Source organism: Protopterus annectens, chromosome 2.part0 (genome assembly GCF_019279795.1).
Source record: "Protopterus annectens isolate FY-2018-M chromosome 2.part0, PAN1.0, whole genome shotgun sequence".
In the NCBI taxonomy this organism is placed as follows: domain Eukaryota; kingdom Metazoa; phylum Chordata; order Ceratodontiformes; family Protopteridae; genus Protopterus; species Protopterus annectens.
The window spans coordinates 908,779,656-908,795,830 of NC_056728.1; the positions used below are offsets into that span (position 1 = coordinate 908,779,656).

General features: G+C 37.5%; 1 protein-coding gene across 1 annotated transcript in view; it reads right to left on the bottom strand.

Moving 5' to 3' along the window:
- Window positions 1-13,433, bottom strand: part of LOC122793290 (anthrax toxin receptor 2-like) — a 3,151,219-nt gene extending 3,137,786 nt beyond the window's left edge. Inside the window, exon 1 of the mRNA XM_044061158.1 lies at window positions 13,357-13,433. The gene's annotated coding sequence lies outside the window, so the exon portion shown is untranslated. The remainder of the gene's footprint in view (window positions 1-13,356) is intronic.
- Window positions 13,434-16,175: the final 2,742 nt, after the last annotated feature.

Below are 16,175 nucleotides of genomic sequence, written 5' to 3' on the forward strand. Positions count from 1 at the left end.
TTCCAACAACAGTAATGCATCCTGTAATGCTCATCTAGGGACATAGTTGCGGTGCTCTTTTCTCATATAACAAACAGCAGTAGGACATTATGTAAAAACACATCAATGAGCAGTAAAATCCATTACATCTTTTTCCATTAGATGTACTTCCAAACAAGTGTGCTGCAGAAAATATTTAAAAAAAAAAATCACATTTATGTGTCTGCCTCCAAAGTGAAAGATGCAAAAAAAAAAAAAAAAAAACAGTAGCTCATATAAGCACTTCTTCCCTACATTTCTAAGTGTAGTGATATGGTTTTACTATCAGCATGGGGCTGTAAATAAAATGAGCACACAGAGGAAACTGTTAGGATTTCCTGAAGAGTTAAGTTACCCTTCCCCCAAGGTACTGAAACCTGAGCCATCACACTAAAAGCTGTCTGAATGTAAACAATAGGATCACCTGACCTACCAGCTTAATCAAAACAATGAGATCTGCAGGGAATCTTGACACTCTCCCTTTAAGTAAGGGGTTGATCACACGAGAGTACACAGATTTCAAATGCATATGAGATAGAATTTTACAGAAAGTGAACAACTATATTTAATAGTTATGACATGCAATCAAACACTCAAATAGACACGCCCACACACACAGATACAGACATATATATATATATATATATATATATATATATATATATATATGTGTGTGTGTGTGTGTGTGTGTGTGTGTGTGTGTGTGCGTGTGTGTGTATTCATACATACATATATATATATATATATATATATATATATATATATATATATATATACATCACTATACATATATATACATATATACATGCATATATCTTATATATTATATGTCCCCTCCTTATTGAAAAGATTCTACACCTTACCTGTTCATAAAGGAGGTAACTCCACTGACATCACTAATTTCAGACCAACTGCAATCCTGTCCCCTCTTTCAAAAATACTCGAAAAATGTATACATAAACAAGTCATGCAATACCTCCTTCAGGAAAACCTACTTACATCTACGCAGCATGGCTTTCGCCCTAAACACAGTACCACTACTGCACTAATTTCCTTCATAAATTCAATCTCTCAGGCTTGTGATATCAATAAACTGGTCTCTTGCCTATTCCTGGACCTCTCAAAGGCATTTGATACAGTTTTCCATCCTCTTCTTCTGGCCAAACTATCAAATCATAATTTCTCTTCTTCTACTTTTACTTGGTTCTCTAGCTACCTCTCTGATCATCTGCAATCTGTCAAATGGCTCTCAGCTTTATTCCCTCCCCTCCCCTCCCCTGGAAAAATGGGAGTTCCTCAAGGATCCATCCTTGGCCCACTACTCTTTAATATCTTCACAAATTTTCTACATTACCTCTTGTTCCCAGTAATCCCTTATACAATATGCAGATGGCTCTACAGTCATCATCATCTCAGACACCCCCTCTGACCTCCATACTGCTACACAAGCATCCTTTAATTTCATAGAATCCTGGCTCTGTGATAACCTACTAATTCTCAACCCAAAGAAAACTAAACTCTTGCTCTTTCTCCACAAAAACCTCACTAATCTCAAATCAGCTTTTACTATACTATCCCTCAATAACACATCTATCACTGTTGAAACTAGCACTAAACTTCTAGATGTAATAATTGATGACAAACATAAGTTTGATCTACATCTGTATAACTGTATAAAAAAGTCTCATCAAAAACTTGGTTTCCTTTATCGCAACAAAAAGTCCTTAACTAGCAATGCAAAAATAAGCCTGCCTCATGCTTACCTTCTTCCTAGCCTAATGTATAGTTGTCACATTTTTACTAATCCGAACTCCACACTTATCTCTAAACTTGAATAAACCTACAACAAAGTGGCTAGATTCACTGCACAACATACTTATAGGTCCTACCACTGTCTTTCTCCTACACATTTAGACTGGCTAGAACTACCCCACAAGTTCCTCCTCTCTCAACCACAGATAATTCATTCAATTCTTTGCTTGCAATCTTAATGTCCTAGCCTAACTCCTATTACCACTAAATACTCCCCAACTAGGTCTCTCTGCAGCTCGGACCAAAACTTGCAACAAATATATAAACCCAAGTCCAAAATTGGTCACAACCTTTACAGCTACAATCCCGCCATAAATTGGAACAAACTTCCCTTAGAAATTAGATGCCTCAAACACCTTAAACAATTCAAAACAGCCACCAGAGAATTCCTAAAAACACAATGGTCCTGCCACTGCTTTCATCCTCCTTAAACTACTTTCCCCATGCCTCTAAGACATTTTTACCTCCTCCCCTCTAACTTACCCCTTTTCTCACATAATCTCCTAAATCTTTCTTCCTTCAGCTATTAATCAAAACTTTTAAGCCTATCTTCACTTTTAATCACCCCACCCTTCCCCTCAAATACTGTCATTTCTTTACTTTTCTCCTCAATTCAATCTACTACTTGCTCAAATCATAACAGACTCTGTATTATTTCAGTGCAAATTAGCCTCAGTGTATTGTTGTCCTTCCTTTGGTATTATATCTACTCATCACTCAACCTCTTTCCAAAGTATTATGTAAAACTACACTCACTACTGTATGTATATGCTGTATATAAATGTATTGCTTATTTGTGTCAGTTTTTCTCTTTTTAAGCAAGTTGTATTCTACTGTGCAGCTTTTCTCCCCGAGTCTCTGCTGAAAATGGGCCTCACAGCTCAGTTGGACTTACCTGGTCAACAAATGTAAAATAAAATAAATAAATAATAAATAAATAAAATATATGTATATGGTTAAGTATTTATTTACATCATTTATGTTGGGTATTATTGTATGCTCGAGCTAACATACAAGGGGAAGTCAGTAGGCTAATGGCCCTAGTGCTCTTAGAAGACTAGCCCTGTTCAACTCTTATTTGGCAGATCAGGACCTAATGTCAGTGTCCAAAAGAGACACAGGTGGAACCCCCATGTGAATTTGCAGTTACCCATCCAATCACTTGATTGAGTTTGAAGAGGGGTGATAAGGTGGTCTGCTTGACATGTAGTGAGAATCTTTTCCAAAGGTGTGGTAACCTCTGGTAGACTAATTTGTTCCTCCAGCATGGCTCTCTAAATGTCACATAGTAGTTTACTGCCTTTACACAGAGTAACCTGTGTACCATTTGGGTTGCGGATATGCAGCATTTACAATAAGATTGGGTCAGAGGTTGCCTTATATACAAGGCAAAGATCAGCTCTGAGTAGTCTGTATAAAACAGAGTAAAGCGTGAGTGATTTCAGATCATCCGCATAGGATACATGCTGAAGACCTTGAATTTTCCTAGTGAGAACCATTCTGATCTCAGCAATTGCTGCATGTGCTTGGAAAGGTACCTACCAAAAGGGGAGCTGTACACAAGCATTGACCTGATGAGGGGAAGAGTACAGGGAGGTTATAACTTCTTTTTTCCCTGGGCAATGACTTTAGGTATGAGATGAGCAATACAGAATGCCCTTCTTACCAATGTGGAGACAGGCTGCTGAAAAATTGGATTTCTGTGAAGCTTTTTGGCCCGGTCTGTCAACCTTGAGGGTGTTGCTGCTGATGTGGTAGTAAGCAGGTACATCGTTATTACCAAAAAGGGATGATAATACATTCTTTTTTATTGAGTTTTAGCCCATGACTTTGGCATCAAACACTTGTTTGTCTAAGAGCCTCTTGCAGGATGTTGATATAATTTGCAGATTCTATGACCACTCCCAGTTTCTAGCCATCAGCAAGCTTTGTTAGGAACAGAACTTTACTTTTTGCTTGAACTATGGAGAATTAGATTCCAAATGGTAGAGCTCCCTTGACTGTGTGCATTGTCTGGGAAGGGGGGGGGGGGCAAAATTCTGGGCAACTTGGGAAAGCCACCATTTAAATTCTTGGTGAAAGCAGGGTAGGAGTGGGACCCTGAACTCTAGAGGATGTGAGTGTTGGGTCCACACCGAGCATAGGGGCCATTGAAGTTTCCTCATGTGTAACCTCACTAGGGGTAGCATGGGGATAGTAGCTGACATGTACCCCAGAAGTCTTAAGAATTCCCTCGCAGTCAGAACTGATGAATGGAGGGCAGACTGAAAGTGATGGGTGAGAGAGACCACTTTTTCCTCCAGGAGGGAGGCCATCCTGATGTCTGTCCTGATTCTGCATCCCAGGAATATAATGTCCTGTGTAGGATTGAGTTGGGACTTTGGGAAATTTGTCAGGAACCCTAGAGACTACAGCAGGTGCAGGAGGCCCTTGGTGTGACCCAGGAGAGTCTGTCTGTCTGCTGCCTGAATGAATAGGTCATGTAGGTATGGGAATATTTGTATTCCCCTTGTACTGAAGTAGGCAATAACTGGGGCAAGGCACTTTGTAAATACCCTTGGGGCAGTGGAGAGCCCAAAAGGCAAGGTACAGAACTGAAAGTGAGAAGAGCCTGCTATGAATCTGAGATATTTCCTGGAGGTAGGCTTTATGGGAATGTGAAGATAGGCCTCCTTTATGTCTAAGGTTACCATGAAAGGGTGAGGGAGAATGAGGGGATAGATGGGTGAGCATCCTGAAGGATGGTACCTTTAAGAAGAGGTTGAGGTGGGAGAGGTCTCTGATGAAGCTGTTGTTAACAGTGAAAGCACTTAGCATTAAACCTGTTTTTTACCTTTTGTGCACTTTGTTTTTTTTTCTGCCTGCAGGAACACCATGCTGTTTTTTTTAGTTTGAGAAGGGAGAGGTCTAGGATGGGTATCCATGGTCCTTCCTTTCTGGGCATGAGAAAAATTCTTGAGTAGAAACCTTTCCCTCGAGCAGGGGTGGGGACTGATTCTATGGTACCTTGAAGCAGCAGGTTGTTTAAGACCTGGTGTAGGAGGGAGCATTGAGATGAGGGAGGTGGTGGAATAGGCAGTCTTGGAGGTGGAGTGATCCAAGTCATAAAGTAGCTGCCCCGCAGGATAGACAAAACCCATTTGTCTGACATTACCAGGGACCATGCAGGGAGACAGTGAGAGAGAAGGGTGCACAAAGGGGTGGTTGGAGGAGGTGGGGGCAGGAAATGTGGCAGGCAGTCAGACACTGCCTGCCCTGTCTGGAAAGGAAGGCCTCTGGCCAGTGGCCTGAGGAATCCTTGCCTGAGCAGTTTGTCTCCTGGGAGGCATTCTAGACCTAGGGGGGCTCAAGGCCTTGATGTCTTTCTTATACATTGTGTCTTAGTTGGGTAGTTCCTCTGGAAATTTGGGATTGGAGAGACAAGGAGATGCTTGACATCTTGAAGATCTTTCCCTTTCTGCTGGAAAGACTTGAAAAGATCAGCCACCCTTGTACCAAAGAGGGTCGAGTGGTCCAAGGGAGCATCCAGGAGTTTGGCTCTAAAGTCATCAGAGAGGAGCTGCAGACATAGCCAGGAATATCTTCTTAGCATGGATGCTGATGCAGCTGACCTAGCTGAGGCCTCAGCTGCATCGTATCAGCACCTAAGGAAGTGCTTGTTCATTTGTGAGATAAGCCCGAGCAAGGAAGACAAAGATGCTTTAGCAGCACAGTCAGGAACGTCATTAAGCTCTTTGGAGTCTTTGTCCAGGAGAGTGAGAGAGTACTTGGCCATTTGTGAGACTGGCAATTTGTTGCCATAAAAGCTAGGGTAGCAGAAGTGTAAATCTTTTTCCCCACCTCTCCATGGCTTTGCTGTCCTTATTTCCAGGCAGGACAGTGGTAGTAAAGAGGAGTTTGGATACCCTGTCCGTGGAAATGGATATAGTGTCTGAGTCTGCTGGGGGGCACTTAAATAAGAATTTATCTGAGTCAGGGACCCTGTATAATCTGTCTGCCCTTCAAGGAGTGGGTGGTTGGGAATCTGGATTAATGAATGCCACAGCAAATGCATCCAGGAAAGCAGGCTGGACAGGTGGGATAGGTGACGGATTAGGTGATTTCATCTGAATCAGATGATAAAATCTTTTTTGTGCTTCAGACATGTCTGAGCATTCCCACTTAAAGTGTTCTCTCATCAGGTTAACAGTGTCCCCAAAGGTTAGGTCTTCCACTGGGGAATCAGGCTCAGTAGAGGCTTATTCAGGGGATCCATACCCCAGGGGGGATGAAATCTGGAAGAGTAGGACAGGAAGTCCTCCAAGGAGTCAGACAGTTCCTCCTCTGCAGGTTGGCTCACAGTCTTTTCAAGTAAGGATGGCCTAGGGCTGAGAAGAGGTAGAGCAGCAGGGGTGAACTCTGAGGAAGGCCTGAGGGCCAAGAAAGCATTGTAGAGACGCTGGCTGTGGGCCTGCCAATCAAGCAAGGCCTCTAGTGCCAGAGAAATATGTCTGGTCTTTTGTTTTTTCTTAGAAGGCCTAGCCAGCATCAGGCTGGCAGTAGGCCTGGAAGAAATCATTGAAAAAGGGGAGTCTGGGTCCGAGGTGCCATCGAAGGTACTGGTCACCCCCCAGTGTCTGGAGCAGGCACTGGTACATCCTCCCTGGACCTGTCATCTGCTCTAGATTGTGCGGCCTTCTGTAAGGTACCTGTTGTATCTGTAGTGGTAGAAGCCAAGTCCTCAACCAAGCTAACGGCAGCTACAGGTTGAGGAGCAGCAGACGGAGGCTTAGTGGAAGTAGTAGGCCACATGGACTTGGCCCTCTTCCTTGGTGGTTTGGATGGGGATTTGGAGGCAGCTTCCATACTGAAAGAAATCTGTCTTAGGCACTGGTTCTCAAGGTATAAGTTGAGAGCTTGTAAGCAGCAGCGAAGGGACTTGGGGACAAATGATTTACAGTTGGTGCAGTTTTTGTCATCGTGATCCCTACCCAGGCAAAAGAGACACTGGTCATGGGTGGTCTTTATGGGGAATCTGACAACCACAGTTGCACTTACTCTTAATGGACATGAACAAACTACAGTACTACAAAAGGACTGAAGAAAAAGCCCCAACTACTTATCTTTGATGCGAAACAGATCTGGCATCCGAGTAGCAGGAATACCGGGCATACAACTGGCAGCTGAAAAGTTCTGAGGACTGGTGCGTGCAGATGTCACCTTTATAGCCCACGTACCTGCTTCCACGTCAGATGTAGATGTAGCATGAGGGACTGAAAAAGCTTTGGAAACTTGGCTGGACAAGCTGATCGGAAGTAGGGTAAACCCACTAGTAGAATACTGGAACATTGGAATAAAAGGGCATATATATATATATATATATATATATATATATATATATATATATATATATACATATACTCCCAAAAGAGAAATCCATGTTATCATAGCTGAAAACACACATAGTGCACTCAAAATTAGTATCCATGCAGGAACACAGCATACAGAGCTCTTGTCTGAAACTCAAATTATTACCAAACTAGATATGAGAAAGAAAGAGTATCACAGAGCAGTGATTTTTGATGCAGATATAATAAAATGGCAGTGATGGATAACCGAACATAACAGAATGTGGATAACGCTGCACTATGGAGCATCAGAAATGGACTGCAGCCAAGCAATGCAAAGTTTGAGAAATGAACAAAGCATTACATTTAGCATTCATTATTTTACTGTGATGTGTTGAGAGATTTCTGGTACAACATAAGTAAAGCGTCAGGTCTGTCATTTTGCTTTATAACCTACCACTGTACAAAAAATCAGATTGCAGCTCTTATGACTATCACTTAGTGAAACAATATGATGCACCTATATTTAGAAATGCAGACAGACAAAAGGAGGAATAGATCAAGTGAAAGGAACAGTAGTAAATATATGTATAAAACAATGTTTGAACAAAAACGGACTTCGTTCAAGCAAATCTTCAGTCTTTATTACACCAATAATCCACCAGATTGAGCGCTTTCATCTGCCCTAAGCAGATTTCATTAGAATACTTCATAATCAGTGCCACACATTTTTATACTATTCTTAAATTACATAATTATTCAATAATAACTAATTGAATCAATATTTCAATAAACCCATAAATAAAATAAAACAATTAGTTTCAATGACTTAAGCCAATTTTAACCCTTTTGTACATTGCTATTTCTTTTTTCAAAGAATTATGTTAAAGTGCTGCTGTGCATGTTAATGAATTAACATGTTTAAATAAAATAACTAGTGTAAACATACATAAGGAACACCTTTGGGGTGGGTTATTTTAACTGAAATTTGACTATGTTTATGTTTTTCTTTATCATTATTTTTATTTTTTTTTTTTTTTTTTTTTTTTTTAAATGTATTGCAAAAGGTATATAAATGTTTACACTAGTTATTTTATTTAAACATGTTAATTCATTAACATGCACAGCAGCACTTTAACATAATTCTTTGAAAAAAGAAATAGCAATGTACAAAAGGGTTAAAATTGGCTTAAGTCATTGAAACTAATTGTTTTATTTTATTTTATTTTATTTATGGGTTTATTGAAATATTGATTCAATTAGTTATTATTGAATAATTATGTAATTTAAGAATAGTATAAAAATGTGTGGCACTGATTATGAAGTATTCTGATGAAATCTGCTTAGGGCAGATGAAAGCGCTCAATCTGGTGGATTATTGGTGTAATAAAGACTGAAGATTTGCTTGAACGAAGTCCGTTTTTGCTCATTGTCGTAGTTTTGATTATTTTTTAAACCAGAATGTTTGAACAAAGGCATTATCAGAGAAATTATATAAGATTTGATATTCTACTTGAATGAGAAAAACAGCACAGACTGTCAAAATCCATAGATCAAAATAAAATTACAGTGAACTAATCCAGTATTGTAGCAAGAAGCAATGCCTATACTAAAAAATGGATGTGGTGAGTTTTGCAAAATGTGCATCAAATAGCATGTGACATTACATTTGAAAAGCTAAGAATAGAAAAGTCCAGCAACTAATGTTTGCAAGTTGAATCAGACCCAAGTAGCAGCAGGTAATAAACTTATTGAAATGCTGTAGTATGGAACAAACAAAAGTCACAGAGTAAGTTAATTAACAGCTTAGAAAAGACTGTATAACTCTGTTCACTACTGTTTTCTGTAGGCAGTGGAAATCATGTGAAGGTAGGTCGTAAAACATTTAGAAGGTACCTTTCTTTGAAAATGACATGCCACTAGCAAAAGTAATGAATGGCTCAACATAAAAGGAGTTGTGAGTAGATCAGGAAAAAAAGGACTGTGATTAAACGGCTGAAACATCCTGTAGGAAACATTCACCCAAATGTAGACCGACAAGTCTCAAGCATGCTCAGAGATACACACTGCTCAAGGTAAACATTGCAGAATGTAAATAAAAAAGCTGCTGGGATTGAGGATGGCAGAATGGTTAATGTGTTTACTTTACAGACACAAGGTGCAGGGTTTGATTCTCACATGGGGTAATTGGCTAGACTTAAAATGGCCCACAAGAATAATTAGCCTAGTATGAACCTGTAAACTCCACATTTTCACTAAACCTACCTGCACTGTGACTACTTCCATAGAAGTGAATGGGTAACCGCCATCTTTTGAGAGCATTTACTTTTTCCTCCAAAATGGTAATTTGCATAGCTGAGTGTTTCTCTGAATTGTGTGACAACATAAATTGTAATCTGCTTGAATTACTGGGGAAAACAAGACAGCTAATTAGTATTGTCTACTTCCCCAAATTGTTGCATTAGCAAATAGGTCTTCCCCTTGGACTGCCTTCCACGAAGCAGCTCTCACTACTGGAATACCTCCACAGCAGTGGTCTAACAATCAAAGGCATACTATGGGGTAGACCGTAGAAAGCAGACATGTTATGGCTTCAAACTAGTGTCAAGACTTTCTTAATCATAGGGATTATTTCTGTATGCATTACTGAATGAACTTCTAATTTTACTAGCCTGTCAGAAAACATCCTGACATTTAAAATGTTTTATGTAAGTTCTTGCTTTTATTACTTTGCTGTAGGATATCTTCAGAGCTAGAATGTTTTCTCTAAGGACTTGTTATGCAAAACATTTTATGCAATAACTTTAGGAATCCAAAAATGTAAAATGTTTTAAGAACCTGTTCTCTGTTTCAGAAATATAAAACTGCCAACTTCATGTTAGGAGAGCAGTTCTATCAACTAACTATTAACAATGTCTGTACCTATGATATCAAAATAAGGCAGCCACATTTTACTGCATTTTTTCACCCAAGTGCCTTTACTCAGGTAATAGAGTTATACTGGATTTATGTTCTCAAGCAAATCATATCAAGATGCTTTGTTCCAGGCTGAATCTGAGGAGGACTACCTGTTAGGTGTATTGAAAATTCACAGTTGTAACTAGTCTTGCATTATGGCGTTAATACAAATTTGTTTGAGCTTTGCTTTACTATTTAATAAATTCTGTGCAATACGAATACTGCAGCACAGGAATAGAAGGACATTTTATGTTACTGTTATACATCAGTAGTTGTTACAGCAATGATGTTTCTTTTACTTTTTACATTGTGGTTGCACAGGTTTATCACTAAAACCTACAAAGAAAATGCATTGCTCTCATTAAATGTCTTGCACATAGGATCATTGGAGGTTACTGGGGCCTAGAGATATGGTCTATGTTATAGGCAGACTTTGTGATTGCAACATCAAAAAAAAGCATGCAACATACATATTTGGAAGTACTTTCATGATAGAATTCATGGGAATTCTTATATAAGATTATAATGCAGCCATTTTTACAAAAAAATCATTTTACTATTTAAATAATGATTTACAATGTGCACTCGTCCTCTATAAATATAACACATATTCTAAATAAATATAAACTATTTCATTCATCCATTTGATGTAGCAACATTATTACATATTTTCAAAATTTATATTATTTTGGCCAGAATTTGAAATGTTTTTCTTTTGATCTATTTTGCCAATTTATTATTCCAGTCTGTAGGTTCACAGGTCAACACAAGACTACTGATCCAGAGGACCATTAGTAGCCTAGCCACAACACCTCAAAGTCTAGGCAGTGATTGACATGACTAATTTATACCTAGTTTTGATCCAGTTCATTGAGGACTTCAGGTACCAAGACCTAGAGTATATTTACAATTGCTAATGCATTCATCCAAGCTATAGTTAATTAGGGTCGAGAAGCTACCTTGCTTTACATACAAAGTAAATAAAAGGTTAATTCTGTGGGATAAAAACAAACACACACACATACATATAGATTCATAGACTGTTACTAAGCTAATGACCTAAGGAGCCTTTCTAATCCTAGCCAAGTTTTCCCAAAAGAATAATAATATCCTGCATCCAAATAGGACACGGAGGTCCAAACATTTATAAGCTATCTCTGTCCATAAGGGACTTGGGTGCCAGGACCAGTGTAAATGTCCTATTCCCCATCCACTTGACTAGGCTGTGCTTAATCTGGGCAACAGACAAACCCAGTTTACATGGATGGGAAGCCTGTTGCATAGGAGGGGCAAATTTTCATTTGACCTTAGATTCATGGTTTCATAAGTTCATAGCTATTTACTAGGCTAGCTTTCTTAACAGGCCATTTTAAGCCTAACAGATTTCCTTCCCAGAGATAAGAATCAAACACTGTACCTTGTCTCTGTGAGTCAAACCCCTTAATCATTATGCTAAGCCATAATAATAATAATAATAATAATATTTTATATATATATATATATATATATATATATATATATATATATATATACATATATATATACATATATATATATATACATATATATATATATATATATATATATATATATACACACACACACACACACACACACACACACACACACACACACACACACACACACACACACACACACAGTCAACAAGTCATATTTATGTTTTAGTAAAAGTTATTATCTATTAAGTGAGCGTTGGGGGCATTAATAGTTTTGCAGATATGCAGAAAGTCACTTGGAGTTGGATTCTTTGAGGCTTTGTAGGCTAGACAGAGATCACCTCTAAAGACGCTTTAGGAAACAGAAAAGACAGAAATCATTTTAAGGTGGACTGGGTAGCTCAAGTAAGCCATGCGCTTGATTATCTTAGTGAAAAAATGCTGTGGTCTTTCAAGCGGCATCATATACTTAGATACTTACCAAGTACTTTTTACAAGAAGGGCTATCCAATTAAATGACTGTAATATAAAAGTTAATATATATATATATATATATATATATATATATATATATATATATATATATATACATGAGGTGTATTTTTTCTGTACTAAGGATATATATCATAGAAATAAAGGGGCATTATACAAGGGAAGGGTGCAGCACAGGAGTCTGTGTATGAATCAGATTTCTGGGGATGGGACAACAGACAAATACTGAACAGTTCCAAAAATCCTGCATATACCCCTTTTACTACAAAATCCTGATATCAAAAGTGCTATTAATACTTTCAAATGTCACGAGCAAGCTGTAACCATTTTGAAGAAACAAAAGAATTAATGCTGCCAAAAGTATCTAACACTTACAAATTCAGGAGGGAAAAAATAAGACAGGGTTAGGCATGGAGTCTGTCACTACCTTCAGTCATCTAGAATAATGCCATTAACATGCAATCAAGCAATAGAAACAGAAATGCAGTAACATTTTATAATGTACAACAGTCTTCATTTTTTCCAAATTAACTATATGTCTCACTAATGAAATACTGATTGCGTAGGTCTCTATAATAATAGTCATTTGAGGAGACTTGCAAGAATGAAGAAATCATTCATAACATAGTTTGATGATCTGTGACAAAGGCTACAGGAACAGGCTAAGGCTCCCAATTTATTTACTATTAGATACAGGCTCTAGAGGACTGATTTAATGCTAACGTATAAATGTTATAATACTGAGGTAGTGGCTTCTTGCATTTAAGAAAGACAATATTGACACATTCAAAGCACATTAAGAGTTAATGTACTAAGAACAGTTTTTTACTAGAGCAGGGAGACTGTAGAATGTGTTTTCTCTATATGTTACACTATCTCTAGCCTGGTATGTTTTAAACGTTTACAAGATTGCTGGGTAGTAGATATAAATGAAATTGAATGGAAATGAATTCCTCAATGACCCTACAGGTCCTGATCTTGTTTAACTAGTACATTGTAACATTGTAAATAAACAAAACACTGTAAATAAACAAAAGAAAATTAGATCCTGGGCACTGCATGCTTCTCTTGTACTCCTTACTGCTAGCAAACAGTTACTACAAAGAATTAGGATATGTTGTCTTGTCACAGCATAGTGAGTTTGCTCCAAAACTGTAATGAAAAGCACTGACATACCAAGTGAGAAAAAAATGCTACAGCAGGTTGGCTGGTCATAATTCTTTCATTCAGACATTTCCAAAATATACACCTCAATAAAAATATGCTGTCTCGTATATAAATAAACAACTCACAGAATCGATTATGCCTTTAAGTGCCTGAAATCCTCCTCTAACTGGAAAGACTGCCTTCTTGCTGTCTGCGATCTTTGAAAGCTTTAAAGAACAGAATAATAATGACTCATTATAAATGAAAGCAGTATAAATAATATTGTTAGCATATTATTAAAGTTATTACAACTGAGACAATCTGTTTCTGTGGCAGGCAAAAATGCATAGCTGTACAGATGCTGCAGCACTTTTGTGTAGGCAACCTTTTGTATTTAACATTTTAGTGCTCAAAAAAAAATAATTGCTGAATTTGGTCAGCATATTGAAGTTCTACATAGTACATAGATATACAGTAACATTAGCAAGCTGCAGTTTTAGCCAGGCATATGCCAAATAAACCACTGTATACAACATTAAAACTGAAGACAAGAAGGTGGGGAATTAGAAAGGAGGAAGTCAGAAAAAACTAACGTATTTTATTTTTTTCTGCTTTTTTCTTCTGGTGGGCCAAATTATTCTACTTGTACAATTTCTGTAGAGACAATTACAGCAACTCAAACAGGCCATGTAAATGTAGGTTTTGGTAAATAATTGTTATGTTAAATTTAGGTTACAGGATAAAAGATATACTGACTTTACAGAGCTCATTCACACCTGTTTCTTCTTTTCTTCCCTTCCTAATTACCTCATAGAATGATGATCTGGAGTTATGGTTATCAGGTACTATCAAGGACAGACATAATCAGACCAATTTGCTTTACTGGAATCACAATGCATGATCTATGTACAACTTTACAAGATCTTTTGTACTAAATGATAACTTTTCCTATTGAAGAATATACAACTTGATGAAGCTCTAGTACTATGGGCTGAAGGCAAACTATGCATTCAGGTTCTGTCAAACACTAACTAGTTAGGATTGTAAATGATACTCAACTTGCTTTACAGCTAATCTGCTTACACCGCTAAACAGGGGGCCACAACGTTGTCTGATACACTTTCACTAACTGTAAACTTGAATCCCATGAATCTGTGGTCCTGCAGAAACTTCTGCAACAAATATGATGCAGTAGTCTTACTGCTCTGTATGACTGGTACAGTTAATATAATATGCATTTCTTCTGCATCTTATATTAAGATGAAATTTGGATTCCAACCCATTCTTGCTCTTTAGACAATTTGTGACTGCAGGTGTCTGTGCTGTTTTTGTCTTACAACAACACCAAGTAATAAAAAAAAGGAATTTATATTATTACTTGGATGTAACTTGGAGCTGCTGGTAAGTATTTTGCTATGTTTTGTTACAGTGTTCTTTTATTTTCAGAATCATTTAGGGGGTACCTAGGCATTTTTTTCTGACTACCCCAGAAAAAGAACTGTGGTTTAGTCAGCCTCTTACAGAACAATAACTAAATACATTTCTGTTCTTAAAGAATACAGAGAGTTGGGGACATACACAAAACAGTTTTAAGATCAGGTATCATCTAAATGTATAAAAATGTAGTATTCTCTTTGCATAAGTCTAAAAATGTAGCCATATTAAAGTAGGCCTTCACAATTTGTATAAAGTTTCAATGACTGAACTTTCAATCAGTGAAAAATAACCTTTACTCAAGAGTAATGATAAGAGCAAAATGTGCAGTACTTTGAAAAGAAACAGCTCTTACAAGGCTTGGGAACCAAGGCTAAAGAGGCATGTAGAAATTTACAAGGTTTTGGGATTATTAAGAGACACTTCAGACACAGTTAAGTTAGTTTGGACAGATATGCAGAAAGTCTTTGCAGTACAGACACTCGAGTATGAGTGCAGAAGTCAGTTCAAACATCCAGCTTTCCAGAATTCATATTATTAAGGAGAAAAGGAATGTCAGCACTATCCAGCATTCTAGAGTATTACAGAATTTCTACACACTTTCAGTTCATCAGCACTGTTACTGGAGACAGTATTCAGATATTGCTGACTTCTATCTTCACTGTACATAATAAAGCATTCTTAACCAAACTATCATGTGTGCAGACTTTATTCTGAAATCTTCAAGAAGATTTGGCTCATAGATAGACAGACTGGCACCTAATCAGCACAAATTTGTGTAATTAACAGTAATTCCAGTAAGTACCAGTTCATACCAGTATTCTACAGTCATATCAATTATTTTATTAATGCTGATTTGAGAAACCCCTTGATCCACCTCAAGAGGTTGGGTAACCCAGTAGCATGAAATTCAGCACTGATCCTGCAAAATCTTTGCACATATCCCCGTATTCTATAATATACTCTCTATGGACAAGCTGCAAAGACAATACATTTGTGTTAGTACTGCTAAAGCACAATATATTTTACTTTTCTGACATTCTACATTTCTGAATCCCTGAATATTTTCTAAAAAATCTGACATTTCTAAGTAGTACTCAACTTTAAAAATATATGAGCCTTCAAGCAAATGTTTAAGTTATGAGTATAAAACAATATGAACAGAAAGAATAGTACTTACCATAAACTTAGAAGTCCTTCTCTTCCATGTTGCAGTATACAACTGAATCACCGATGTGAACAACAAAAAATAAAAAATAAAAAAGTGAAACCACTACGAGTACACCGATAAGTGCTCTCACACCCCAACAGTATATGTATAAAACTGAAGGCAATGAAATGTACACATATACTCCCAATTTATTAGAACAGCGGTTAAAAACAGCATTTTACATAACAATAAAAATCACACGGATAGAGGTTAAGCGCTTTCACCCAGCATATCAGGGCTTCTTCAGAACTAATGACATGGTTCATTACAGGTGTTTTAAGCCTTTTCTGGCGCCAAAATTCAAAACTAGAAAATTAAAGT